Source organism: Berghia stephanieae, chromosome 7, assembly GCF_034508935.2.
Source record: "Berghia stephanieae isolate SIO BIC M18660-M18661 chromosome 7, UCSD_Bste_1.3, whole genome shotgun sequence".
In the NCBI taxonomy this organism is placed as follows: Eukaryota; Metazoa; Mollusca; class Gastropoda; order Nudibranchia; family Aeolidiidae; genus Berghia; species Berghia stephanieae.
In genome coordinates, this window is record NC_088366.1 from 25,702,336 (window position 1) to 25,717,335 (window position 15,000).

Here is a 15,000-nt window from a genome sequence, read left to right on the forward strand (position 1 = left end):
CCCCCCCCCCCCCCAAAAAAAAAAAAAAAAAAAATTAAAAAAATTAAAAAATCAAAACAAACTCTTCCCACTCCCCATACTTTTGGTCCAGCATGTCACAGACACAAAATATTAACAATCCCTTTTCCTTTCACTCCCTAACATTGACACGACCCGCTCCATCAATCTTCGCACACACACACACACACACACACACACACACACACACACACATACACATGTTTATTGGATAGTGTTATAGCACTTTTCATGTTTTGAGGCAACACGCCTTCTCCGCTCTCACTTACACTTAGCGGTTCTACAGCCATCTACTGCAGGAACGGTTCCTATCGTATGACGGTCCCAATGACGCCTTGTGATTGGCCAATGTCGAAAACGAACCGGTTCGAACCGGTCCTTGCGGTTCACATTTCCCAGGGACCGTAGAACCGGCGGTCCTAAACATGCTTGGGACACCTCCGCACTAATAATAATAATGATAATAATAATAATAATAATAATAATAATAATAATAATAATAATAATAATAATGATAATAATAATAATAATAATAATAATAATAATAATAATAATAATAATAATAATAATAATAATAATAATAATAATAATAATATAATCAAGAACAGTAAAAAATATTATTGCCAAGAAATATGAGTAAGGATGGGGAATTCCCTCCTGTAATATATATGATGAGCTATAACCCTATGCGTTATAGTTTGAGTGTACATAGGAACGGATTGGGTTAATCGGTCATTGAAAAATATAACAATACTAATATTGATAGTGATTATAATAATCAGAACAATAATAATAATAATAATAATAATAATAATAATAATAATAATAATAATAATAATAATAATAATAATAATAATAATAATACAATGGCTATAGGCATTGATAGATTGAAAATGTCACCACTCTGTCTGATGTCTTTACCCAAAATTTTCCATTTCTACTCAATGATAAATAAGTCTGAAAAAGCGGTTTTTTGAAAAAAATATTTTAAAATTTTGCAAAGAAAATGATAAATTTTGCAGAAGAAAATAAGTAAATTATGCAAAAATTTTGCAAGTTTCTAAATATGTTGTATCAAACCTTAAAACTAACTACATGCATCCTATGTAATAAAACATCTCCACGGAATTACTCAATTTCGAACTCAAAATTATGCAAAATTATGGGACAAAAAAATGGCACATTTTGCCAGGAATTATGCTGATATGGAAATAGACACTCAAATTTGAGGAAAAAAAAATTACAACAAAAATCTTCATCACCACGGGGAACGCAAATTTAGCAAAAAAAAAAAACAACAAAAAATAAAAAAAAAAAAAAAAAAAAAAACAAAAACAAAAAAAAAAAAAAGAATTTGTCAAAAATTTTCAAAACGTGCATATTTTACAGTTGCAATGCTAATCAGAAAATTTTTCCTAATTTTACGGCCACAAGCTGTGCAAAAAATCGCGGGGCCAGATAAGTGCTTGGCTATAGGCAGTGATAGATTGAAAATGTGGGTCCCCACTCTGGTCTACTAAATGGCTATAGGCAGTGATAGATTGAAAATGTGGGTCCCCACTCTGGTCTACTAAATGGCTATAGGCAGTGATAGATTGAAAATGTGGGTCCCCACTCTGGTCTACTAAATGGCTATAGGCAGTGATAGATTGATAATGTCGGTCCCCACTTATTTTCATTATTATTATTATTATTATTATTATTATTATTATTATTATTATTATTATTATTATTATTATTATTATTATTGTTATTATTATTATTATTATTATTATTATTATTATTAATATTATTATTATTAATTATTATTATTATTATATTATTATTATTATTATTATTATTATTATTATTATTATTATTAGACTTTACAAATATATTTTATTACTCTCATTGTTGTCATCAGAGTCTTTCTCATTCTCGGAATTTGACAGATGAGATGAAGTCAGTTGTCTATGGACAAGTACAACAGGTAACATAATATAAAACATGTTTATTTCTCCTTACAAATGGATCAATAGAATTGATATCCTACATGATTCAAGTACATATTTACAGTTTCACCATGCTTTACATACTTTTACATGCTTCAGAATGCTTCAATACCACCCAGAGGGCCATATTGACCCACATTTTCATTTCGTGCCTTGAAAGTTGTCAGTAAGGCCCTTTTTGTAATATATGTATATCTGTCACTGTCTGTACCCAAGTACTCATTTACCATTGATTAGAAATTGGTAATGTTTGTAAAGACATCACCAGAATGTGGACCCACATTTTCATTTCATGCCTTGAAACTTGGCGGTAAGCCCCTTTTTTCGTTACATGTAAATCTATCACTGTCTATAGCCAAGTACTCACCATTGCATACTGCCTGCTATTACCGATCATCCGTAATTTTTACAGAAATTTGATAATACTTATCGATTTAAGGAAATGGAGGAAAAATTACGGATTTTGATTTCCAAGCAATTTAGTCGCATTGTTACAGAAAATATTGTTTTGTTACTTTAGTTACGACAATTTTAATGAGAAAGAAAATTCTGTGTAAGTGAGTGAACTCACAAAGTGTTGTTATAATTGGATTCTCGCTATATCAAATTATTTTATGGCCAGAAATGCAATGAGAAATGTGACCTACTCAGTGGCGGTTCTAGCCTATTTACAGTGGTGGGGCAAAGATGATTAGGTCATATATATATATATATATATATATATATATATATATATATATATATATATATATATATATATATATATATATATATATATTAAATTTATCTTTTTATTTTTTTAAAGTTATTTATTTATTTATTTATTTTTTAATTATTTTTTTTAATTATTATTTTTTTCACCTTTAAAAAATAATATTTCAACCACAAATAATCACATTCATAATGAAATGACAATACCAGTAGATTTTGATTATTCCAAACGTAATCAAAAATGAATCACGAAAGAGAATACAACTAAAAAATAAAGCGACGAGACATAATGCGACAACACCTTGACAATACAAGTCCATTTCGTTCACTCGAAAAATTAAAGATTTGCTTTAATCCCTCAACGGCGAGATTAATATTTCTGTTACATTACTGGTTTTCAGTAGTATGTGGTAACCATAAAGTTTTAATCGAGAAGCAACAACAGCGATATGACTCGAGTTTCATTCAGAGCTCAAATTGCATTTAACTGCTGTCTTGATTATTAGAATGATTGTGCCGGTGGTGGTAGTGGTTGGAATAGTGGTAGCGGTGGTGGTGGTGGTGGAGGAGGATGTAATTATGGTAGTGGTTTTGGTGGTGCTGTTGGTTAGAATGATATTTTGGAGACGATGACGGAAATTTTATGATGATGTTGATATTGTTTTTATTGCTATTGTAGTACTTGTTGTTAATATTGTTGTTGTTGTTAATGATGAAGATGATGATGATGATGATGATGATGATGATGATGATGATGATGATGATGATGATAATGATGATGATGATAATGATGATTATGATGACAACGACGATGTCGTCGACAATGATGGTTACCATACGATATTACAATATTACAAAGTTTATTCAATCTTAGGCTTTCGACAATAAATCATACAATTTGATGACCACATACATGAAAGTGGAAAAAAATGGTAAATGGAACCAAACAATAAACTGATACCATTAATAACCACAAAAAATACAACAATAGTAATACCACCAATACGTACAATAATAATAATAATAATAATAATAATAATAATAATAATAATAATAATAATAATAATAATAATAATAATAATAATAATAACAATAGCAATAATAATAATGATGATAATAATAATAATAATAATAATAATAATAATAATAATAATAATAATAATAATAATAATAATAATAATAATAATAATGATAATAATAATAATAATAATAATAACAATAATAATATTACCATCATCATTACTACCACCACCATCATTACTACTACCACCACCGCTACCACTATCACTACCACCATCACCATCATTATTACGTTTCCAATCATTTTTTCTCGTTTCTAAAAATTTGATATCTATCAAAACAGACGAAATTCCGGTCATTTTTTTAAAGGGTAGTTAAAATATCTACGATTTTATTAGCCCTAAAAACTACGATTTTTATTTTCCTATTTCAAGTAGGCAGGTCTGCTATGACAAGTATCAGTATCAGTTCCATAGTCAAAAGAAGACCAACAAAAACACAGTTTATTTAATCTTAGGCTTTCGCCAATACTTCATACAATACAATTAAGACAAAATAATGTTACCAATTTCTCCTCAAGCATTCGTTAGACTATAACAATAACGACCGTGTTATCTTTACTCCTCACCCAACCAACCCGAGCTTCCCGCCTCTTCATCGCGAACTATCTTATGTATGTATTAGCTTCAGGACGGGCAAGTACGGAATCTGCCCACCCTTCCGTATTTCCTCTTTAACTTAGAATTCAACTCTCTCCTTTCTCAGAAGAGTATTTCTCGTATACTAATTCAATTGTTGAGAAAACCAAAATGGTGGTTGTATTTTATATATTTATTTAGTCGTGACTTTTGAATAAAAGTGTTTTGTTTTATTAGACGGAATACAATAGAAAATTGCATTGTTTTGCAAAATTATTTTGTCTGGCAATAAAAATACAGCGGTAATTACTTTAAGAATTAAAAAAAAAAGAACTAACAAATTAATTTGTTAAAAAACAAAACAAAAAAACACCCCAAAACAACAACAACAACAACAAAAAACAAATAAGAAAACAATTTAAATAAATGAGTTTTGAGAAGCACTAAAGAAAACGAGAAAAAAAGAAAAGTTTAAATGGATAAACAAATATATAAAAACAACACAAATTAATACTAAATTGATATAAAATTAGTAAATTAATAAATTTAATTCAATACTGGAACATTCCCAAAGTCATTACATCAATGGTACCAGCACAAGTAAGGCAATAAATAAGAAAAAGTTCGTTTGCCAAAATCTCGATTTAGTTTTCACTGGTTAATAAGGTGGGCTCATTTGAATTAGCCCGACCTAGTACTAGAGAGGCCAGACAGCAAAAATCGGAGTTAGTTCACCGTCAGGCGACGTAACGATGAGATGACGATGTGGGCGGAGGGGGGGGGGGGGGGGGGGGGGGGGGGGGGGATGATAAAAAAGAACAGGAGCGTATCCTGGTTTATGCATTACGGGATGCATGGTGATTCGCAATCTATTAAAAATACACACAAATTGATTTCAGTACGAAGTATAAAGTTTAAGTAGTAACTTTTTAAATTATCTAATTTAAATTTGATTATTTCAGACCTGGTAATACAGCATATAACTTGAAAAAACAGGCTGGTATTTGCCCACCCTGCCCATTATTACCAGCCGTCCCTGGACCTACTACCTCAAAACGGTATTATGTCGGGATTTTAAATTACGTTCCTCCATATTTTCCCACCCGACGCAATACGGTTTTGATCCGAGTCGTATTTAATTTATTTGAGAAAACCTTGCACCAATAATCAATTCCCGTGGAAGGAAATCATCGGGAAGAATGAATAATTGCTTTTTTTATTAACAGATGGCCGTATCGTGAACTAACCTTGTGGCATTTTAAAAAATTGATCTTTTATATAGAGCAATATCCACTAAACGTGCTCAACGCGCTTTACAGGGGGTCCCTGGTCAACAGCAACATTTAACATGTAGGACGGGACATAACGCCTGTTAGGCGATATTCCAATTTTTCGGACATAGACAACGCTGTTAACGGCCAGCTACTCATTTTACACCTGAGTACGGTGCGAGAATGTGAGTAAATAACCTTTTCCAAGGACTCAACTATGCGCCGAGCGCGAGGCTCGAACCCAGGACCTTCCGATCCGAAAGCGAGTGTCATACCAGTAGACCACATAGCCGCAATGACCTACAATGAGAAAAACTCATTTTTTCTTTCCATTTGGCCATTTATTTTTGTATGAGCTACTATAAATTGATGCTACGCATTTAGGTAAAATACTCACAACATCAGCCAATTGGATATTACGTACCAACACACGAAACTGTGTGTAAGTGTAACCTTGAACGTTTATAGTCTAATTGATATAATTTAGTGAGGAATAATCACTAAAACGATGGGAACCGTCCTGCAGTTGATGGCAGTAAAACCGCTAAGTGGAATTGAGAGCGGAGACGGCCTGTTGCCTCAAAACATGAAAATAGTGCTATCACACTATCCAAGTGGGTGTGTGTGTGTGTGTGTGTGTGTATGTGTGTGTGTATTTGTGTGTGTGTGTGTGTGCGCGCGCGCGCGCGCGAAGATTGATGGAGCGGGTCAGGTCAATGTTAGGGAGTGAAAGGAAAAGGGATTGTTAATATTTTGTCCTCAGCATCTGGACCAAAAGTATAGCAAGAGTTTGTTTTGATTTGTTTTTTTTATTCCTATTTTACATTATTATCTAGACGCCAGTCTATTGCAAAGTACTTTTCGCCAGATCTAACAGACCCAGCTACCCATTCACTGCTGGGTAGACAGTCTCCACCGTTCTTTTACGTTCATGGTCTAACTGCAATGATTGAGACTAGGCCGCTATCTTTCTTTATTAATACAATTATAGAACTTAGCTAAGTTTTTACGTTCTTTAAATAAATTACTCTGTTCCGAACAACGGTTTCCTCATCATAGATTGTCGTAAGATAAACATGTTTTGTTTTTTTTTCCTTTTCTTTTTAAAAGCAGAAAAGTAAAGCCTTCAAAATTTAATGAATTGCCGTTAGCAAACAATTAAAAAGATAAACGAAGAGATAGATAAACAGAGGCAGACCTAATGATGGATAGAAAGATATATAGATAGATATATGAGAGAGACAAACACTAAGGGAGAGAGAGAGAGAGAGAGAGGGGGAGAGAGAGAGAGAGAGAGAGAGAGAGAGAGAGAGAGAGAGAGAGAGAGAGAGAGAGAGAGAGAGAGAGTTTTATCGTGGATTCATTGTATTGTGGAATGAGGGGGGAGTGGAGGGTTTTGTTTTTTTTGGGGTTTTTTTTTTGTTTTTTTAAGGGTTTTACGGTGCTTGCAACACATTTAGGTTATATCAGCGCCAGTAAAAAGGAAGAAAATGGGATAGTAAAAAGTTCTAGAATTACAATTAAAGCACCCAAGAAAAAGTAAGACATAGGGGAACTGGGAACAAATAGGGATCAGATGTAGATTCCAAGAGCATACCACCAATGCACTTAGTTTGAGATCACCTATAAGTCTCATCCAGACACACGCACAAAATCCAACAAAGAGGAATACACTCAAATGCTTGCATTATACATTAAAAATAACAAATACAATAACACATAACAGAGAGATGATTTACAAGGAAAAAATATCATCTCCCAAAACAATAACTATGCATTTGACTGTTTCCCTCCAAGCTTGGACTCCGGCCAGGGTCGGGAAAAAACCGAGCAATCTCACACCAAGACAAAGACAGAAAGCAAGTTGGAAAACAGATATAAGGGGATAGAAGACACGGTAAGTACCTCCCTGCCCACTGTGGAGGTAGGGAACCCCACCCAGAGAGTGGAGGGGGGGGGGGGGGGTGGGAGGGAGAGTTACATAGCTGACAATTGTCCACAAGGGGTGGTGATAGATTCAAGATTCAAAAGTTTATTTCTAGGCAATTGCCAATATAACTCATACAAGAATATAATATCTTCATCAACCAATCAAGTAAGTAAAATCAATAATAAAGCAAGGCAAACAATAACAATAATAATAATAATAATAATAATAATAATAATAATAATAATAATGATAATAATTATAATGGTGATAATAATAATATGAAATCATCTAAAGATTTAATTAATAGGTTGATTAAAAATTAATAATTTAAAAAAAAGTCCTTGGTACAACTCAAATAAATCACATTTTATGAATCAGCATAAGATACAGCATGACGATAATGATTTTTTACACTGTACAATGAGATTTGTTAACATATGATTTATATTAATCATGAAACATATTTATAGCAAGAGTTACATTATTGCTGCTGCTACTACTACCACTACTACTACTACTCCACTACTACTACTACTATTACGACTACTACATCTACAACAACAACAACTACTACTACTACTACTATTACTACTAATACCACTACTACTGTTACTACCACCACCGCTACTATCACTACCACGACTGCTACTACTACTACTACTACCACCACTACTACTAGCACCTCTATTACCACTAATAATAATAATACTAATAACAACAACAATAACAATAATAATAATATTATTATCGCTACCGTCACTGCCATCATCATAATCATCACTACCACCATCGTTATCATTATCATAATAAAAATAGTAAAAATAACAATGAACAGTGAATGAAAACATCAACAGACAATACTAATAATGGCAACAACAACTGTTGTGACTATGATCTTCATTGATTACAAATCACATCTAATTTAATTAATAATTTAAAAAAAAACGGATAAGAAAAGAAAATAAAAATGAAAAATTCTGCTGGATAAAATAAGTTGTATTGTCAATTAAAGGCTAAACCAAAATGCACTTATTTGCAGGTCTGGTAACCAAATTCATTACAATTTTAAATTAGGCCCAAACGTTGATTCGGATGTCAGACCTGCATATATGTACACGTCGGGCTATGTGGTCTAGTGGTATGACGGTCGCTTTCGGATCGGACGATCCTGAGTTTGAGCCTCGCTCGGCGCATAGTTGAGTCCTTGGAAAAGGCTCTTTACTCACATTCTCTCACCGTACTCATGTGTAAAAGTACCTGGCCGTTAACAGCGTTGTCTCTGTCGGCAAAAAATTGTAATACCGCCTAACAGGTGTCATGTCTCGTTCTACATGTTACATGTTGCTGTTGGTCAGGGACTCCTTGTAAAGCACTTTGAGCACATTAAGTGGATATTGCTCTATATAAAAGTTTATGTACACGTCGGGCTAAACTCATTATTCTATTTCGTTCCTCACCCAAGATCATTACATCTTTCTATTCTTACCTTTCAGCTTCCCCTGGAATACATTTCTAAACGCGTCAATTGCTTGTCCATCACATCACTTACATATAAAGCATGTGTTTTACTTTTCCTCAGGAATACAGTTTTGGTGCAACGTTGTCCTTAATATTAGTATAGATAATATTTAAAAATCCAATATTGTTCGTTGATTCGACAGCGTTAAGAAAGTTAATGTCCATTACATCACCATTATAATTATAAAGCGAGTAGTTTACTTTTCCTTTGGAAGAGATTTTTGGTGCAAAGTTCTCCTTTTAAAAGTCCACTGTTGTTCATATATCCATCGCATCACTATATAAAGCGTGTCGTGTACATTAAAATCATCATTCGCTGTGAACAGCTATCCACGACCTTGCCTTCATACCACTTTGTTTTCAGGACAACCTCCACCAACCAACAACTACATCAACCATGTGAGTAAAACATAATTTTATCGTTTAATTCCTTCTGGTTTTTTGTTTTTGTTTGTTTTTCTTTGAAAAATAAATACGATGCTTAGCTACAATGTTATTGATTTTAATATGTAATCATTTTATACATTGGAACGTTTGAAATAATCGTGACCCGTCTGCTCAAAGCGGGATAATGTCAGGGTGAATCGGACCCCATTAACTGAGTATAGAATTGAAATGATAGGAAATACACACTTTGAGTTTTTGAGACCCCATAACTCAGAATAGAATTGAAGTGATAGGAAATACAAACTAAGTTTTTTTAAGACCCCATAACTGAGTATAGAATTGTTATTGTTTTTTTGTTTTTTTTTGCCATGCGCATTGATGAGTAACTCTCACTAAATTGTATTTACCTGACTATAAACGTTCATAGTTACACACAGTTTTGTGTGTTGGTCCAGTATACTTCCGGATGGAAATGTTGTGAACTTTTTAGCCAAGTGCGTACTATCTTTATAAAAGTTCAAACAATCTTTATAATCATCATAGTATCCTCTTGCTTCTGTTTTCTTGATACCGCTCGCTCTGTGACTCTTCCTCTTCCCCACCGATCAGTATTCTCAACACCTTCACCCCTACATCTACTAACTCATTTCTTGCCATGAATACTCTTCCCCCTTATCATCACCACCCTCTATTTAGCAATACTTATATCCTTATCCTAAGAGTTTCACCATCTCCGCCTGCCTCTCTTTGTCATTAGCAAGGACTTTATTATAATTCTTCCCTATTATAGCCCACTAAAACAATTTTTTTTTTTCTGTACCATTTTCGATAGTATATTTTTTTTTTTTGGTTTAATTCAATAATGTTTGGGATGCAAATTATTTTTTGACTATTACAGCATCAAGTAGGCTACATGTTCACTGTATCATTATATAAATCGTGTAGTTTACGTGAACAACTGTTGGCTAGTAACCCTTTGTAAAGCGATTTGAGGATGTTTAGTGGATATTGTCATAAATAAATGTTCAAGTTCACGCGTCCTTTACTGTCTGAATTTGACATTTGGATTCATATGGGCTGCATAGAAAATAATTAAGGTACTGGGAGAGTCCATTGAGAAAGAGAGACCCGTGGAAGTTAGAAATATAAATATTCGTATAATAATATGTAATTTTCTATTATCAAATACTGTTGCCGACAACTATATGACTTAAACTATTTTTTACTCTTGTATTTTTATTCAAAACAGGTTCTTCGGTTTCCTTTTAAGTAGGCCCTATCTTATCTGGAGTCGTTGTTGACCTTATCAAAGATGCAATCTAAAGTCACAGACTCACATAGAATGACGTCATGGCTGTACCAACCTTACGTCAGCTAAACTGTGTGTTTTTGAAACAGTGACGATGTACCTGTCACCGTGTTTACGTAGTACTGTGTCAATGTTCTGTGTGTCAAAGTTAGAAGAAACGTCTTTTCTGTTTTTGCATTCATGTCATGAGATCTTTTGATTTGTTCGAATTTCTGTAAAATAAAATGCTACGTATGAAAAGGTGCCTTTGTGTTATTGTTTTCTAGCACCCCTGAGTGCAGAGTATTTGTTGTTTCATTCTCTTTTTTTTTTTTAATTTGTTCATTTCTTTAAAAAGTGGATGATTTCCGTTGAAATAGCAATGGCAGTGATGATCATGATGACAACCATGATGATGATGATGATGATGATGATGATGATAATAATGATGGTTATCTTACTGAAAACATTGTATAACAACATGTCAAAGACTTTGCATTTTTTTAAAAATAATCATCACCATCGATTTAATCTAAAAAATATATTAACTGTAACTGTAAGTGAGCCCAGTAAAGGGGTAGAAACGCAAAGCACTCTATTTTCTATTTGAATTTTTGGTTGGCCATTCTTTGTTCTTTGTTTATATTTTGTTTCATCTGAGGTTTTAAGACGCTTGGAACACATCCTTCACAATGAAATTCCCGATCTCCGTTTCTCCAAATTAATGATATGTGAAAGACATTACAATTGTTTTTTTTTTGTTTTTAAGGGTTTTACGGCGCTTGCAACACATTATAATAATAATAATAATAATAATACACATTTATATAGCGCTCATTCTCGTGTAAAACACAAGCTCTGGGCACTTTACAATATAAATATCAATTTTAAGTGAAAAAATAAAAAAAATAAAATAATAACAACAATAACAATTCATAGCCAAATCAAGGATTCATATAGAGTCAAGAAAAACAAATACAGTAAAAATGTGTCTTGAGATTCTTTTTAAAAGTAGGTAAAGACTTGCACTCCCTCAGACCACGTGGTAGTTCATTCCAAATCTTGGGGCCGAAACAAGCAAACGATCTATCACCAAATTTTGTTCTTGATCTTTTTTCCGAAATTTTCGTTTGGTCATTACATGATCTTAAAGTGTAGTTTTCAAATTTACACATGACCACGTGATCTGTGAGATATGCCGGTGCTATACCAGCCAAACACTTATAAACAAGACACGCTGCTTTGTAATATGTGCGCTTTTCAATGGGCAACCAGTGGAGAGAGGCCAACAAAGGGGTTGCATGATCAAATTTTTTTTTGCCAAAAACTAATCTTGCAGCACTGTTTTGCAGTAGTTGCAATTGTTTAATAGAAGCCTGAGGCAAGTTGACAAGCAGCGAGTTACAATAGTCTAGTTTCGAAAAAATGAGGGAAACAACCAATGTTTTACATGTTCCAATTGCAATATACTGACGGATCGAACTGATTTTCTTCAATTGAAAGTATAAAGATTTACAGAGAGCAGAAATGTGAGCTGACATTTTCATTTCTGAATCAAAATAGACACCCAAATTTTTCACAGTCTTTGAAACTTTGATCTTTTCACCCCCAATCAACACCTCAAGACCATCATTCACCTTCAACAGCCCTCTATTTCCCACAATCATCACTTCTGTTTTTGACTCATTCATTTTCAACTTGTTTGCATCCATCCACTCTTTCACATCCGTCACACATTCTTCCACACGTTTCACAATATTTTCGAGATTTTTAGTTTTATCAGTAGCATAAAGTTGCGTATCATCTGCATAGAGATGATAGCGCAGCCCATGACCAGTGATGACATTAGATAATGGAGAAGTATACAAAACAAAAAGAATTGGACCCAAAACAGAGCCTTGAGGAACACCAAAAGACAATGTATGTTGACGAGAAAGTTTATCTAAAATCATAACCTGTTGCTTTCTGCCATCTAAATAAGATTCAAACCACTGCAAGACAGTCCCAGACAAGCCAAATGTTATATTAAGTCGTTTAATGAGAATACCGTGATCAATAGTATCAAACGCCGCCGAAAGGTCTAACAATGTCAGAAGAGAAACAGAACCTTTATCTAAAACATTAAGGTCATATCAGCACCAGTAAAAAGGAAGAAAATGGGATAGTCGAAAGTTCTAGAATTACAATTAAAGCACCCAAGAGAGAGTAAGACAAAGGGGAATTGGGAACAAATAGGGATCAGATGTAGATTCCAAGAGCATACCATCAATGTACTTAGCTTGAGATCACCTATAAGTCTCATCCGGACACGAGCACAAAACCCAACAAGGAGGAATACACTCAGATGCTTACATTATACATTAAAAATAAATATAATAATACATAACAGAGAGATGATTTACAAGGAAAAAAATATCATCTCTCAAAACAATAACTATGCATTCGACTGTTTCCCTCCCAGCCAGGACCCGGGCCAGGGCCAGGACAAAACCAAGTAATCTCATTCCAAGACAAAGACAGAAAGCGTCTTGGAAAACAGATATAAGGGGATAGAAGACACAGTATGTACCCCCCTGCCCACAATGGAAAGACATTACAAAGATATTATATGCGATTAAAAATAGAAACTCTACTTTTATATAAGCTCATAATCATAACCTTTTTGTAACCGTGGATTGGGTGACTAAGACCAGCCCCCAAATGTGTCCTCCAGATTGAAAAATTTATATATAAAAAAAAGCTTTTTATAGCGCGATATCCACTAAATATGCTCAAAGCGCTGACCAACAGTAACATTTAACATTTAGGACCGGGCATGATGCCTGTTAGGCGATATTACATTTTTTCGGACAGAGACAACATTGTTAACGACCAGGTACTCATTTTACACATGAGTACGGTGAGAGAATGTGAGTAAAGAGCTTTCTCCAAGGACTTAACTATGTGCGAAGCGAGGCTCGAACCCAGGACCTTCCAAGTAAGTGCAGTGATAGATTAAAAATGTGGGTCCCCACTCTGGGTGATGTCTTTATAAACATTACCCTTTACCCAAATTTGTCCATTTCTACTCAATGGTAAATAAGTCTGACCCCGCGGTTTTTTAAAAAAGAATATTTCAAAATTTTGCAAATAAAATGATGAATTTTGCAGAAAATAAGTAAATGTTGCCAAAATTTGCAGGTTTCTACATATGTTGTATCAAACCTAAAAACTAACTAAATGCATCCTATGTAATAAAACATCTCCACGGTATTACTCAATCTCAAACTCAAAATTATGCAAAATTATGGGACAAAAAAAATGGCAAATTTTGCCAGGAATTATGCTGATATGGAAATAGACAGTCAAATTTGAGAAAAAAAAATTACAATAAAAATCTTCATCACCACGGGGAACGCAAATTTAGCAAAAAAAAAAAAAAAAAAAAAATTAAAAATAAAAATAAAAAGAATCAAAGAATTTGTCAAAAATTTTCAAAACGTGCATATTTTACAGTTCCAATGCTAATCAGAAAATATTTCCTAATTTTACGGTCACAAGCTGTGCAAAAAACCGCGGGGCCAGATAAGTGCTTGGCTATAGGCAGTGATAGATTGAAAATGTGGGTCCCCACTCAGGGCGATGTCTTTACAAACATTACCCATTTCTACTAAATGGCTATAGACGGTGATAGATTGAAAATGTGGGTCCACACTCTGGGTGATGTCTTTACAAACATTACCCATTTCTACTAAATGGCTATAGGAAGTGATAGATTGAAAATGTGGGTCCACACTCAGGGCGATGTCTTTACAAACATTACCCATTTTTACTCAATGGCTATAGGCAGTGATAGATTGAAAATGTCGGTCCCCACCGTGGGTGATGTCTTTACAAACATTACCCAATTCTACTCAATGGCATACCTGCATACATGAAAATTTCAAAATCAGTAACCAACACAATATTCATCAGTAATAAATGTTAAAATGGTAACATTTCAGTAATAACGTACTAAACCATTAAAAATGTTACAATACTTAAAATAAAATTTGTTTTTTTTGACGACCACCATTACGATTTAGCGATTGACTTAGCTATCATGGGCGGGGAAACTTAGCGGTAGTGTTTATAATTTTAAAATTTTAACAGAATTTTCTTTCTCATTAAAATTGTCGTAACTAAAGTAACAAAACAATATTTTCTGTAACAATGCGACTAAATTGCTTGGAAATCAAAATCCGTAATT

General features: G+C 33.5%; 1 protein-coding gene and 1 long non-coding RNA gene across 8 annotated transcripts in view; one reads left to right on the forward strand and one right to left on the reverse strand.

Moving 5' to 3' along the window:
- Positions 1–15,000, reverse strand: part of LOC144976946 (uncharacterized) — an 81,450-nt gene that overhangs the window by 16,110 nt on the left and 50,340 nt on the right. The window lies entirely within an intron of this gene.
- The window catches only part of LOC144976947 (uncharacterized), a 31,881-nt gene that overhangs the window by 10,301 nt on the left and 6,580 nt on the right, over positions 1–15,000 (forward strand). For 2 of the 7 annotated variants that reach the window (XR_013646199.1, XR_013646198.1), the window contains exons 2-4: positions 1,922–1,987; positions 7,447–7,546; positions 9,462–9,496. This is a non-coding gene — a long non-coding RNA (uncharacterized LOC144976947). Of the gene's footprint in view, positions 1–1,921; positions 1,988–7,446; positions 7,547–9,461; positions 9,497–10,733; positions 11,034–15,000 lie in introns of those variants that run through there. The other 5 variants (XR_013646204.1, XR_013646202.1, XR_013646205.1 and 2 more) reach the window with 3 other exon arrangements.